The 13,146-nt window shown below is 44.5% G+C and overlaps 1 protein-coding gene across 1 annotated transcript in view; it reads left to right on the forward strand.

Moving 5' to 3' along the window:
• Positions 1-13,146, forward strand: part of LOC310847411 (copine-5) — a 124,012-nt gene that overhangs the window by 34,401 nt on the left and 76,465 nt on the right. The window lies entirely within an intron of this gene.

Raw genomic sequence — 13,146 nt, forward strand, 5'->3', positions numbered from 1 at the left:
CACCTTTATGGTTCATCTCCTGAAATGCAGGCTTGGTGGGGCCGGCCTACATTACTACCTGCGCAGCTTTCCCCTCTATGACATGGAAGACCACTAGGGGGTCTGTATATGGCCCAGCAAATCAACTTGTATATCGTATATTATTAGTATGTGTGGTGCAGGCGACATTCCAACTCTAACCGACTGAGCTTTCCAGGATGCTGTGCTGTCCAGGATGCTATGAGCATATAAGTGGAGCCTTTGATGGGTGCAAACAACAAGCAGCCAAAAGCCAGGAGAGAGAAAAAAATAAAAGGCAAATGAATACTACTTGCTTCCTGAATACCCTTGCAAGCACATCCTGCTTATAGGCCATTGACTTAGCTGCTGTGAGTGCATGAGATAGCAACTCCATTCTCCCAGCATTAGCCACACAGTGTAACTGAGCAAGTTTCAAGCCCCTAAAGATGCTCAATGAACTATTCTCCTCTTCCTCTCATCCCAGCTAGCTTCTAGGAGAGCCTCCTTTATTTCTTGGTGACTTTCGATGCTATTAACCAGGCATTGGCAAACTCCGGCCCTCCAGATGTTTGGGACTACAATTCCCATCATCCCTGACCACTGGTCCTGTTAGCTATGGATGATGGGAATTGTAGTCCCAAACATCTGGAGGGCCAGAGTATCCTTAATAGTATCCTTCTGAAGCAGCTATATCGGAGGTGGGTGGTACTGCTTTGTGGTGGTTCTGGCGCCACTTAGATGGGTGACTCCATCAAGTAGTGCTGGAGGAATATTATTCAGCCCCTTGCTATTGAACATCTGCGTGAAACCACGGAGTGGGGTCACCCAGAGTTTTGGAGTGCCTTGTCATCAATATGCTGGTGACACGCAGCTCTGCTTCTCCTTTTCGTTGCCAGAGGCTTTTTTGGTGGATGCACTGAACTGGTGCCTACCTGAGATAATGGATTGGATGAGAGCCAATAAACTGAAGCTCAATCCAAATAAGGCAGAGATACTGTTAATGGGTGGTTCTGCTGTCTGGGTAAGTGGCATTCTCCCAGCTCTGGGTGGGGTCTCACTCCCATTGATGGAGGAGGTTCATAGCTTGGGGACACTTCTGGATCCATTATGGTCTCTGGAGTGGAGGCGCCCTTATCTGGATGCTGGTAACCTGTCTTTAGTAGTATATGCCCTGGTATCCTCATGGTTAGAGTACTCTTATTTTTGGGACTGCCTTTGAAGATGGCTTGGAAACTGCAGCTGCAACAGTTGTTTTGTGGCCAGACTGAGGGTTCAGTCATATAACAATGATTCTACTCTGCCTGCGCTGGCTTCTGGTATGTTTTCAGGCCCACTATGAAGTGCTGCTTTCAACATATAAAGCCATATATGGTTGAGGATCCCAGTACTTTACAAACAACTCTTCCAGCATGAACCTAACCAGACCCATAAATCAGCATCTGAGGCCCTCCTTGTATGGTCTCGTCTTATAGAAGTATGGGGGGCTATCACAAGAGATGGGGCCTTTTCAGCAATAGTCCCAGACTGAAGGGATGATGTTTCCAGGAAGGCCCAACTGGCCTCAGTGGTATCTCATTGACACCAGCTCAAGACTTACTTTGAATGTCAAGCATTTGGATGCTAATTTGTATCCTCTTCGCTGGCTTTTGCTGACGGTTGTTTTAATGGTGATTGATTATATTAATGTTTGCAATTAATCCAGAATGCGGCAGCTAGACTGGTGACCGGGAGTGGCCGCCAGGACCACATAACACTGGTTCTGAGAGATCTGCATTGGCTCCCAGTACATTTCCGAGCACAATTTAAATTGGTGGTGCTGAGCTTTAAAGCCCTAAATGGCCTCGGTCCTGTATACCTGAAGGAGCGTCTCCACCCTCATTGTTCAGCCCGGGGACTAAGATCCAGCACTGAGGGCCTTCTGGCGGTTCCCTCGCTGCGAGAAGTGAGGTTACAGTGAACCAGGCAGAGGGTCTTCTTGGTAGTGGCGCCCACCCTGTGGAACACCCTCCCTTCAGATGTGAAGGAAATAAGCAGCTTTCCTATCTTTAAAAGACATCTGAAGGCAGCCCTGTTCAGGGAAGTTTTTAATATTTAACGCTGTACTGTTTTTAACACTTGATTGGTAACTGCCCAGAGTGGCTGGGGAGATTTATTATTATTATTATTATTATTATTATTATTATTATTAGGATGGTTGGAGGTCTTAAATTGCTTTTATTTTTATATAATAACTTTTAGTCTCTGATTTCATGTAGTTGTGTATTATTTTCTTATTTATTCCCAATATGCATCACCTTGAGATCTTGGGTGCATATAAGGAGATTATTTTGATATATTTATATAAAATGCATCTCTCTCACTCTCTCCCCCTCCACCCCAGCCCCATATATACATACACAAATAAACACACATCCACATTCATATGTGTCTTTATACATACACATTATATCTATATATCTATATCAAAATGAGAGCCTCATTGTGTGTGAGTCCAGCCAAGGACTGGCCAGTGATGGGGGGAGAAGGAGAGATCCATTGACCTTTATACTAGTCCCCCCTCCACCCCACCCCTCATGTGTAGCTCTGCCTGCGGAAGGTTGAATGTGCAATCATGTCCTAATTTTGTACAATGCTGACAAAAACCTAATTAATCCTAATTTAAAGCATTCATATCCCCCTCAGTTATCTTTTATAATCACAACTTTCATTAGAGAAGATTGCAATAAATTACACATGGTTAAGCTTAATTTCATTTTCAGATTTTGATTAAGGCGGATGATTCAGAGATATATTTATGCTTATAAAATAAGAAGGTACATTTTACATTAATATGCACTTTAATTGTTGACTGTTGGATGAACAAATGTGGTTTTGGTTTGTCATTTACTCTGTGTGCGTGTGTGCTTTTAGGAAGTTATACAAGACAGTCCAGTCTTGAGAAACCAAAACTAGAAATTAGAATTATGCCAGCAAACCACAATGCATATCTCTAGCAGCGGGAAAAGACAGAGCTCAAAGAAATGTAGCAAAAGGTACAGCTGAGCTGGAAAATCCTCAGAGAGGCTTCTCTATGGGGGAATCAGAGGATAAGGGAAGGAAAAACTAAAAATTTAAGGGGCATGCTGGGCCTATTGCAGCGGAGGCTGGTCCAATTGGGTGAATAAGGTATTGCCACACTAAAACCACCCCTGCCCTCAGTCAGCTTCATGGGTGCTTGCTTAGAACTTGCAGGATATACCAAATTGCATTTAGTCCCCTCTCTGTAATAAGCGACTTTCCTCAGCTTAATCCAGTGCACTAAAAAGACGGAGACGCTACAGTGGGCCAATGCAAGGACTGCCTGAGGTCGGGCATTATGGAGCTGCTGCTTGGGTCCAAAGCTCATAAATCACCAGGTAAATAAAGCTGTGGAGCAGAATCCCATTTAGCCCGATGCCTGAAGTCAACGGTTGCCTACCCAGGGTGGTGTAGCGTCTAGGGATAGCTGTGGTGCCAATATGCAGAAGTCATTTCTTGGAAAAAAAGCAATTATTCTTGGCAGGAAGATTCTAGCAATTAGTTTTAGGCAGCCAAGTCCTAATTGAGTGTACCCAGCAACACATGCAAATATTTACGTACAAACAAATGAGAAGTATACATACAAGGAGGAGTCAATATTGTGATACGTTCTTGGCAATATGGCTCAGGATATTCTAACCTTGTTTGTTCCCTAGTATAGCAGCACTGATAGTTATCACACATGGACATTCCCTTCCGCATATCTGCAGGCAGGCGGTAGGACCCCCGTATCAAAAGCCGCCACATCTGTAAAAAAAAGATCCTTTAAAATGCAGCTGCAGAGCGCTGACCTGCCTGTCTGCATTTACAATACAAACAAGATCCTCCTTTATTTGTAATACTGCAGAACCTACTTTTGTTGGGCTAAAGGAAGGTTCATAGGACATTCTCACAATACTTACTGGCTGAGCTGCTGTTGTAAGGGGAGCTTGGCAGTTGTTTCTCCATGGCAATTAAGCTCTCAGCTCTCGCTGGGTGCCTGCTTAGTAAGGGGTCAGATGGCCTCAGGGCAGGGCAGCTTTGTATCTGTGCTACGAGCCATGATTGTGTGCAGGGAGGTTTGTGCAGAGATATCTTGGGAGAATTGAGGTATAGCAAGAGTAGCAACATGGTGCCCTGCAGATGTTGTTTGGCTCCATCTGCCATTAGTCCTGACCAACATAACCAGCCGTCAAGGATGATGGGTGTCCTAGCAACACCTGGGGGAGCCACTTTGGCGATCCATGCTCTATAGGCTGTTGGTGTGTGTCTTTTTTTGGAGAATTTACTATTGCTGGACAGTGGAAGATCAAATCTCCCATTTGGCTTTCCTGCCCATCCCATGCACTCAGTTGGAGAAGAGGCCCTCCTGCCTGCGTTGACTAAGGCATGCTGGGCGGAAACAAGGGAACAGGCCTTCTCCACAGCAGTCCCCTGAATGTGGAACATAATTATTCAAACATTTGAATATGCATAAAGCAGTGTGAGATGACATCAATGAGCAGACATGGGAAAGATTGCTAGACTGGTTTAATTGTAGAAGGCTTTAAGTTGGTTTAATTGTCTCAGCATAGAATTCAAACCCATTCAATTTGAAGCCCCAGGGAAAGGGAAACTTGGAAAAGGAAAAAAAAGGAATGATAAAATCCCATTCTTTCTTATATTTACTTGCATTTGGAGGATTCCACCCCACTCCTCCAGACTTGAGTGTCGCTGGTCTGTAAAAGACAGTTATTGTTTATCATATATTGCCACTTTAACACACTACCAGTGCTTGAAACTTACATGCGAAAGGCTGGGCTGGATGAATCGCAAGCCAGAATTAAGATCGCCGGAAGAAACATCAACAACCTCAGATATGCAGATGACACAACCTTGATGGCAGAAAGTGAGGAGGAATTAAAGAACCTTTTAATGAGGGTGAAAGAGGAGAGCGCAAAATATGGTCTGAAGCTCAACATCAAAAAAACGAAGATCATGGCCACTGGTCCCATCACCTCCTGGCAAATAGAAGGGGAGGAAATGGAGGCAGTGAGAGATTTTACTTACTTGGGCTCCATGATCACTGCAGATGGCGACAGCAGTCACGAAATTAAAAGACGCCTGCTCCTTGGGAGAAAGGCGATGACAAACCTGGACAGCATCTTGAGAAGTAGAGACATCACCTTGCCAACAAAGGTTCGTATAGTTAAAGCTATGGTTTTCCCAGTAGTGATGTATGGAAGTGAGAGCTGGACCATCAAGAAGGCTGATCGCCGAAGAATTGATGCTTTTGAATTATGGTGCTGGAGGAGACTCTTGAGAGTCCCATGGACTGCAAGAAGATCAAATGTATCCATTCTTAAGGAAACCAGCCCTGAATGCTCACTGGAAGGACAGATCGTGAAGCTGAGGCTCCAATTCTTTGGCCACCTCATGAGAAGAGAAGACTCCCTGGAAAAGACCCTGATGTTGGGAAAGATTGAGGGCACAAGAAGAAGGGGACGACAGAGGATGAGATGGTTGGACAGTGTTCTCGAAGCTACAAACATGAGTCTGACCAAACTGCGGGAGGCAGTGGAAGACAGGAGTGCCTGGCGTGCTCCGGTCCATGGGGTCACGAAGAGTCGGACACAACTAAACGACTAAACAACAACAATAACTGTTAGTTCTTTGGATCAGGAGCTCTGTTTAGAGAATATTGGGCAAGTAGTAAAATGGGGAGCCCAAATTAGCTCTTTGTGATGCTGTCCATGGTATTGCACCTAAACTAAAAAGGAAGCTCCCAAACTAAAAAGGAAGAGGTCTGGCATCTCTCTGAAGATGGCATTTGTATCACCCAAATCAGTGTCGTGAGCTGCATAATAGCCGAATCAACACCATGGGCTGTTGTTTGTGAAAGTGAAGAGAGGGAGGCTTATCGAGAGCTCCTGTAGTAATTAACAGGGTGAATTGTGCGCCAAGAAGTCATTGGTGCAAATCCCACTGCAGTCATGAATTCCCTGGGTGGGCACAGCAAGTCACCACCTCTCAAGGCTCACTCCCCTCCAACCCAGCAGTAACATGAGGATAATAATATTGGCCTGTTTTACTTCATTGCTGATGGGATGTGCTCAAAGTGCTTTGAGCACCTAGGAAACATTCTATATAGATACTTAGAATGCAAGTGTATGGATTTCTACTCAGAAGTAAGTCCCATTGAATTCAATGAGACTTATTCCCTGGTAGGACTGCAGCTTAGGCATTCATACATCTTGAAGGAAAAAATAAAAGAGAAGAGAAGAATGACAAGCAAACTAGAAAATGTCACTTTTAATTATTTAGTTTTTATATATAAGAAATTACAAAATTAAATCATGAAAATATTCTTTAATGGGTGTACTTTCTCTCTCTCTCTCTCTCTCTCTCTCTCTCTCTCTCTCTCTCTCTCTCTCCTGAAGCTGCAGGGGGCTGAGTGGGAAAATTGCCTAGAAGTTTGTATAATTTCCCATGAGAAGATGTTTGACTGTGCTGCTGTAATGACTTGTGTGGGGTGCAAAATTCTTCTTTGCTTGTTTGAGTTTGCGATTTCTTTCTTCTTCTTTTTTAGTCTTCATTAAAATTCATTAGCATTTTAGTGGAAATTTCTCCTAGTATGCTCAATTTTGCCTGATATATGCATATTTCCCCCTAAAATAATGATTTTTTTGTATGTTTCAATTAATATATGTATTTTAATGGACCATTTCTGCTAGTATGTGCATTTGTCTACATATTGCTTGGTTGGATAACTGCATCGCAAAATTCAGAGAAGTGTGAATTTCAAAGGATGGCTGTTCTGGAAAGTATGCCTTCCCTTTAAATGCAATCTCAGTTGAATGTATCACTAATCCTCTATTATTGCATCAGGGACATGTTGTAGGATATGCCCACAAAAAACCACAAGCCTGGAGGGTCTATTAAGGTTATAGTGTGATGCTTCCTGCAGGGAGGAGGTTTGCTGCCACAGGAAAACTAGGGAAAAGACTTGACTTCTCTTTGCCACACTAGTTTTCTGCCTTCAGGTGTGTGTATGGCAGGAAAACATTTGGATTTCTGGCTCCTGACATGCCAACTAATGTTCTACTATCCAGAAAAAGAGTTTCCTCTAGATTCTACTGCCTGTATAAGCCAATCAAAAGCATGTGAGTTGAAGCATGGTAAACAACTCTTATTGAAACCATCTTGTACCTATTGGTATTTCCCTTGGGCTCACTCTTACACTTTTTGAGTCATAAAATATACATTGTCCCATTGGACGATGTTGAAATTTGTTTGCTTGCTTACACTGAGCTGTCTTGATTTCTCCCTAAGATGGGGACCTGGTCTATTTCACGATTCTGTCGAGGTTCAAAGTCCCCTTGGTGTGAAATAACTTTTAAGTTCAGAGTTGACTTTAATTATTAAAAGCAGGCTCCATGCCTATCAACTCATCTGCTGCTTCTCAGAACATTTTATGGCATTCTGTGTTATTGCACAATGGACACAAATTAGCACAATGAAGTGGTGGTTAATACTGCCACTCATCACAGATAATTGTTCCCTGAAGCACTGCCCCATATCTGGAGATAATATCTGAGGCTATCTTTGGCCTCCTGTATTATATCTCCACTGCCATACAGCTGCAAGGCTAGCATTCCCCAGCTCCTACCTATCCACCCATCATCCGTATCTCACCTCCCGGTGGAGGCAATAAAAAAGCATGGGGGGGGGGGAAAGACAGTAACCATCATGGGATGATGTGGAGGATAAAGTAGGAAATTGGTCCTGTTCAGTGATTGAGCAAATGTTGCTGGCTAAATTGGAGCCTCTGTCTAGGGGTTGAAACAGCTCAACTGTCAGAGCGGCTGCTCAGGACTCAAGAAGAAAGAGCTCTGATTCTGGCATCACCAGTCATTTGGGATGGTATCTGCGTATTTTCTGCTCTTCTGTGATTGCGAGCATGAAGCTGGTATGGGGTGCAAGAGGGAGCATCAGGAAGCTTTGGTTTCTTTCTAGCTTCTGAATAAAGACTTGGAAGGGTGCTTCCGCAATCTTATCTCAGAGGTGTGGGGAGTGGAAGAACAGGATTTTCAGTGCTCAGGCATGAGAGCGGTGAATAGTTGTAAGAGGCCATATTTATACCTGTAGCAGTATCAACTTTATCTTCGGTAATGTCACTTCAGGCTGGACAAGGAGGTCTGCATGTCTGATTCCTCCCTGGCCCCTGCCAAAACTTTCTTGCATGTAAAGAAATTAAACATGGGATGCGGGTGGTGCTGTGGGTTAAACCACAGAGCCTAGGACTTGCCAATCAGAAGGTCAGCGGTTTGAACCCCCGCGACGGGGTGAGCTTCCGTTGCTCAGTCCCTAGCCAACCTAGCAGTTCAAAAGCACGTCAAAGTGCAAGTAGATAAATAGGTACCACTCCAGCAGGAAGGTAAACGGCGTTTCCGTGTGCTGCTCTGGTTCACCAGAAAGTGGCTTAGTCATGCTGGCCACATGACCCGGAAGCTGTACGCCGGCTCCCTTGGCCAATAAAGCGAGATGAGCACCGCAACCCCAGAGTCGGCCGCGACTAGACCTAATGGTCAGGGGTCCCTTTACCTTTACCTTTATGCTCTACCTCTGCTGTCAGGGCTGGCACAGTGAGGCAATTGCCTTAGGCAGCAGGCTGGGGACAGCTGGAAGGGGTGGCAGAGCTGTGCCTTGAGTGTGCTACTTTCTGCCTCCTGTGTTTGTCACTTGTCGCCTGCCTCCTCCTGTTCCTCCACCTCTGCCCCTCTGCTGCTGCCTGCTCATCTTCAGCCTCCTTCAGCTTGCCTGGGCTTCTGTAAGCCACTTCCAATCACCTCAGGCAGAGACAACAGTGGAGGGGGCGATGGCAGTGGAGGAGGAGGTGGGGAGGGTCCCATTTTCTGTTTGGCTTAAGTGAAAAAACTTCCTGGGCTGGTGCTCTCAGAGGTAGTATGCCTCTAAATACCAAGGGGACGTGAGTAGCGCTGTGGTCTAAACCAATGAGCCTCTTGGGCTTGCTGATCAGAAGGTTGGCGGTTCAAATCCCTGTGACGGAGTGAGCTCCCGTTGCTCTGTCCCAGCTCCTGCCAACCTAGCAGTTTGAAAGCACGCCAGTGCAAGTAGATAAATAGGTACCACTGCAGTGAGAAGGTAAACAGCATTTCCATGCGCTCTGGCTTCTGTCACAGTCCTCTGTGCGCCAGTAGTGGTTTAGTCATGCTGGCCACATGACCCAGAAAACTGTCTGTGGACAAACGCCGGCTCCCTCGGCCTGAAAGTGAGATGAGTGCCACAACCCCATAATCGCCTTTGACTGGACTTAACCGTCCAGGGGTCGTTTACCTTTTACCTGCCTCTAAACACCACTTGCTGGGAATCACAGGTGAGCAGAGTGCTGTTTCTCTCATGTCCAGCTTGCAGACTCCTCACAAGCATCTGGTCAGCCACTGTGACAACAGGATGCTGCACTAGATGGCTTGACCCAACAGGCCTGTCTTATCTTCTTATTTCCCCAAGTAGCTTTGCCAATAGTGCAATTCCCAAATCTCTCCTGAATTCCTTTTTTTTCAAAAAATGGCATTAAGAAACGTTCAGCTTGAAAACACCTTGATGTCTCTGCTTTCTCAAAAAGAGCAGATGCTCAGCCTGTGACGAGGTGGCCCTCTGGGCAAATTGCGAGAATTATTCCACATTATTATTTTAAGCTCTGGCATCTGTCCGTCTCCCTGGTTAACATAACAGATGCATCCTGAGAGTGACTCAGACAAAGAGGTTCCATTCGCCACCTCTGCCTGGCAAGCGTACCAACTATATGGGAATTAGTTTTAATTATATATTGTGCTTAGCTCCTTCAGTCAACAAAATGTAAATATTTTGAACAGGCAAGCATGGATTTATTTATGCTAAACCTTGTGGCGATGAGATGGAAGGAAAGTGCAACTTTTCATGATCAGAGATATCGGCCTTTGCTCTGTTCACCATGATTCTTTTTATCCAGGGCAGAGCAGGGCAGGCCCTCCATCTGGGGGAGCAATGCTCTGTGTTGACCCTGTTTACCTCTGCTGAAAGCTGAGGCTGAGGAATGGGAGCCCTTGGGCAAGAGAAATTCACAGTCAGAAATGTGTGTTTTCCTAGTTTCCTTTGCCATAATAGTTCTTACTTCCACAGGATTCTCACTGTATCATGTAATCTCTTTCTTATCATTAGAGTCACTTTTTTGCCTAAATTTCACACTTTGCCTTACAGAAAGAGAGTGAAAGAAATGAACCGTAAGAATAAAACAGGACTTTAAAGCTTTCCCCCCTCTGGCCTATTGCTGAGATGTTTGCATATTAATCCTCTTGCCGATTATCCCCTCATCATCCTAATTCTTGAGTATCACACACAGAAAAATGCAAGCAGGCCTGCCATGTTTCCATTGCAACTAAGGAATAATGATATGGGCAAGCTTAAATTTTGGAATGATGATTTAAGATTGGGGCAGAGGCCTGTATTTCTTAAGAATAATGAAATACCCTCCATGTGTTCTTATTTTCCAGGGACGTCACTGATTTAGAGAAGCCATCCCGGTTTCTGATTTGATCCCCAAATGTCCCCCACTTTTTCTTAGGATGTCCCTATTTTCATTGGAGAAATGTTGGAGGGTATGGAGTTATCCGGCCCCCTGAGTCGTCTGAAGACAATCCTGTAGCAGGCTTCCTCAACCTCGGTCCGCCAGATGTTTTGAGACTACAATTCCCATCATCCCTGACCACTGGTCCTGCTAGCTAGGGATCATGGGAGTTGTAGGCCAAAAACATCTGGAGGGCTGAGGTTGAGGAAGCCTGCTGTATAGGGAAGTTTTTTTTGATGTTTAATGTTTTATTTTGTCTTTATATATGTTGGAAGCTGCCCAGAGTGACTGGGGCAACCCAGTCAGATGTGTGGGGTATAAATAGTAAAATTACTGTTATGTATGGGGCGTCCCTATTTTCATCGGAGAAATGTTGAAGGGTATGTAATAGCAATGTCATTAGTAGTTCTGATTCTGATCACCTAAACTTACTAGTCACTGTACAAAGTATAGTTTATAATTTAAAACATGTAGAAGAAGAAAGGTGAAATAATAATAATAATAATAATAATAATAATAATAATAATAATAATAATAATAATGGGAGCTTGGTTTTCCCACGATCAGCTTAGTGTTATTATCACTGTAACTGAGATCAGTCTAATTTGCAGAGCTCAAATAAGTCCAAGTGCCTCAATGAGATATTTCCCCCTGTTGGGTTTGTTTTCTCTTTCTCATGAAAGACAAAAAAATGAGTCTGCAGGTGGCTTCACACAGCCATTGTGAGACAGAGCCTGAAATGAGAAAGCTGTTATGAATTGATTTAATAGAGGGGTGGGATGGCTGGAGAGCTAAACGACACACCCTAACAGTGTGCTGAGTTGAGCAGTCCACAATTTTCTGGGTAGCCTTTGCAATGTGGATTAAGCCAGGAAGTGGAACACTCCAATATCAACACCTTTGTGGCACTTGTCTTTCATGCAACAAATCACATAAAAAAAAAATCAGTTCACAACTGAACCATCCTCTTTAAATGTTGTCATAGCGAAAGTGATGGGATAAGGGGATCCCTGGATCTAAATCCCTGCTCCACCAGGGATCTCACTGAGTGACCTTGGCCAAATCACTTTCTCTTATCCTAATCTCCCTCATAGCTGCTGTGAAAGTGAAATGAAGTAACACTCTTGATGCTGTCCAGCTTCTGACAAATCTGACAAATTTCCAGCGGTCTGATGTGTTGCTTGTCTCTAAAGGCCTTTGCAAAAGAAGATGAATTAACTCACCCAACCATTTTGGGTATCTTATGATCTCTAAGGCAGAGATATGGGGAAATCTAGAAGCCTTGATTCCCTACAGGAATTTCAGTGAGCTGTTCTTTCACAACCACAGTCCTGTTAAGAATACTTCCCTTTTATTCTCTGCTCTTAAAATATGTAGGATCACAGGAAGCTGCCTTGTACCAGATCAGACCACAGGTCCATCAACTTCATTATTGTTTACACTGACTGGCAGTAGCTTTCCTGGGTTTCAGGAAGGAATCTCTCTCCCTGCCCTACTGGGAGATGCTGGGGATTGAACATGCGACCTCCTGCAGATGCTCTATCACCGAGCCATGGCTCTTCCCCATGCATGGCATATACATGTTGGGAAAGAGACTGAGCCCACAGTGCTTCTAGCACACCAGTGCAAACTCACAGTCATGGCAAAGCGCATGCAGAAGATCCTATGTTCAGTCCCTGGCATCTGCAGGTAGGGCTGAGATAGGTGTCTGCCTGATACCCTGGAGAGTGACCGCCAGTTAGTGTAGACAGTGCTGAGCTAGGTGGACCAATGGTCTGACTTGATATAAGGCAACTGCCAAGGTTCCTAGGTTTGTTCCAATCTGTGCTTTGTTGCTTTACAAACAGCAATTGAAATGAATTCCATCAAGTGGTCAGCTGACAAAGTCAGCATTCTTACAGAGATGAACAGGTCCTGGGGCTCTATATCTTTACCTTTCTGTCCTTCAGTTCACAAGGGACAACAGGGCTCTCCTACCTCTCAGGTTGTACAACAGCCGAAAGTTGAATTTCTTCAAGGGCAGATTCCTTTCTCCATGGTCTTGGAAGTATCTCCCATCAGAAGCCACCCATTGCCATTTGGAATACAGAGAGAGAGAGAGAGAGAGAGAGAGAGAGAGAGAGAGAGAGAGAACTATGATTGTGTCATAGGATTAATTTATCCCCTAAAGATATTAATTGTTAGTAGACAGGAAGGCTCCGTAAGTCCACCCCGCTATTCTGTGACCCCCCGAGGACTGATGACGTATAATTAACATCCGTTTAATTGATGCACCTAGAGAGACTTAATCACACAGCCTTTATGAACTCTTACTAGGCTAGCTTTGTGCAAAGACAGCTGCCCTTTGCTACCATACTTACAATGCAAACAAGAAATTGGCAGTTTCAGATCTAAGAGGTTCCTGTCTTTACACTGACTCTCTTGTCCACCCCCTTTCTGTTTTTGCTGTTGCAGTTCCTCAGTTTGAACATTTTCTTTTCGCACACACCCTTCTCTATCTCTGG

The sequence above is a fragment of the Podarcis gaigeae genome, assembly GCF_964106915.1.
Source record: "Podarcis gaigeae genome assembly, chromosome: 6".
Taxonomy (NCBI): Eukaryota; Metazoa; Chordata; class Lepidosauria; order Squamata; family Lacertidae; genus Podarcis; species Podarcis gaigeae.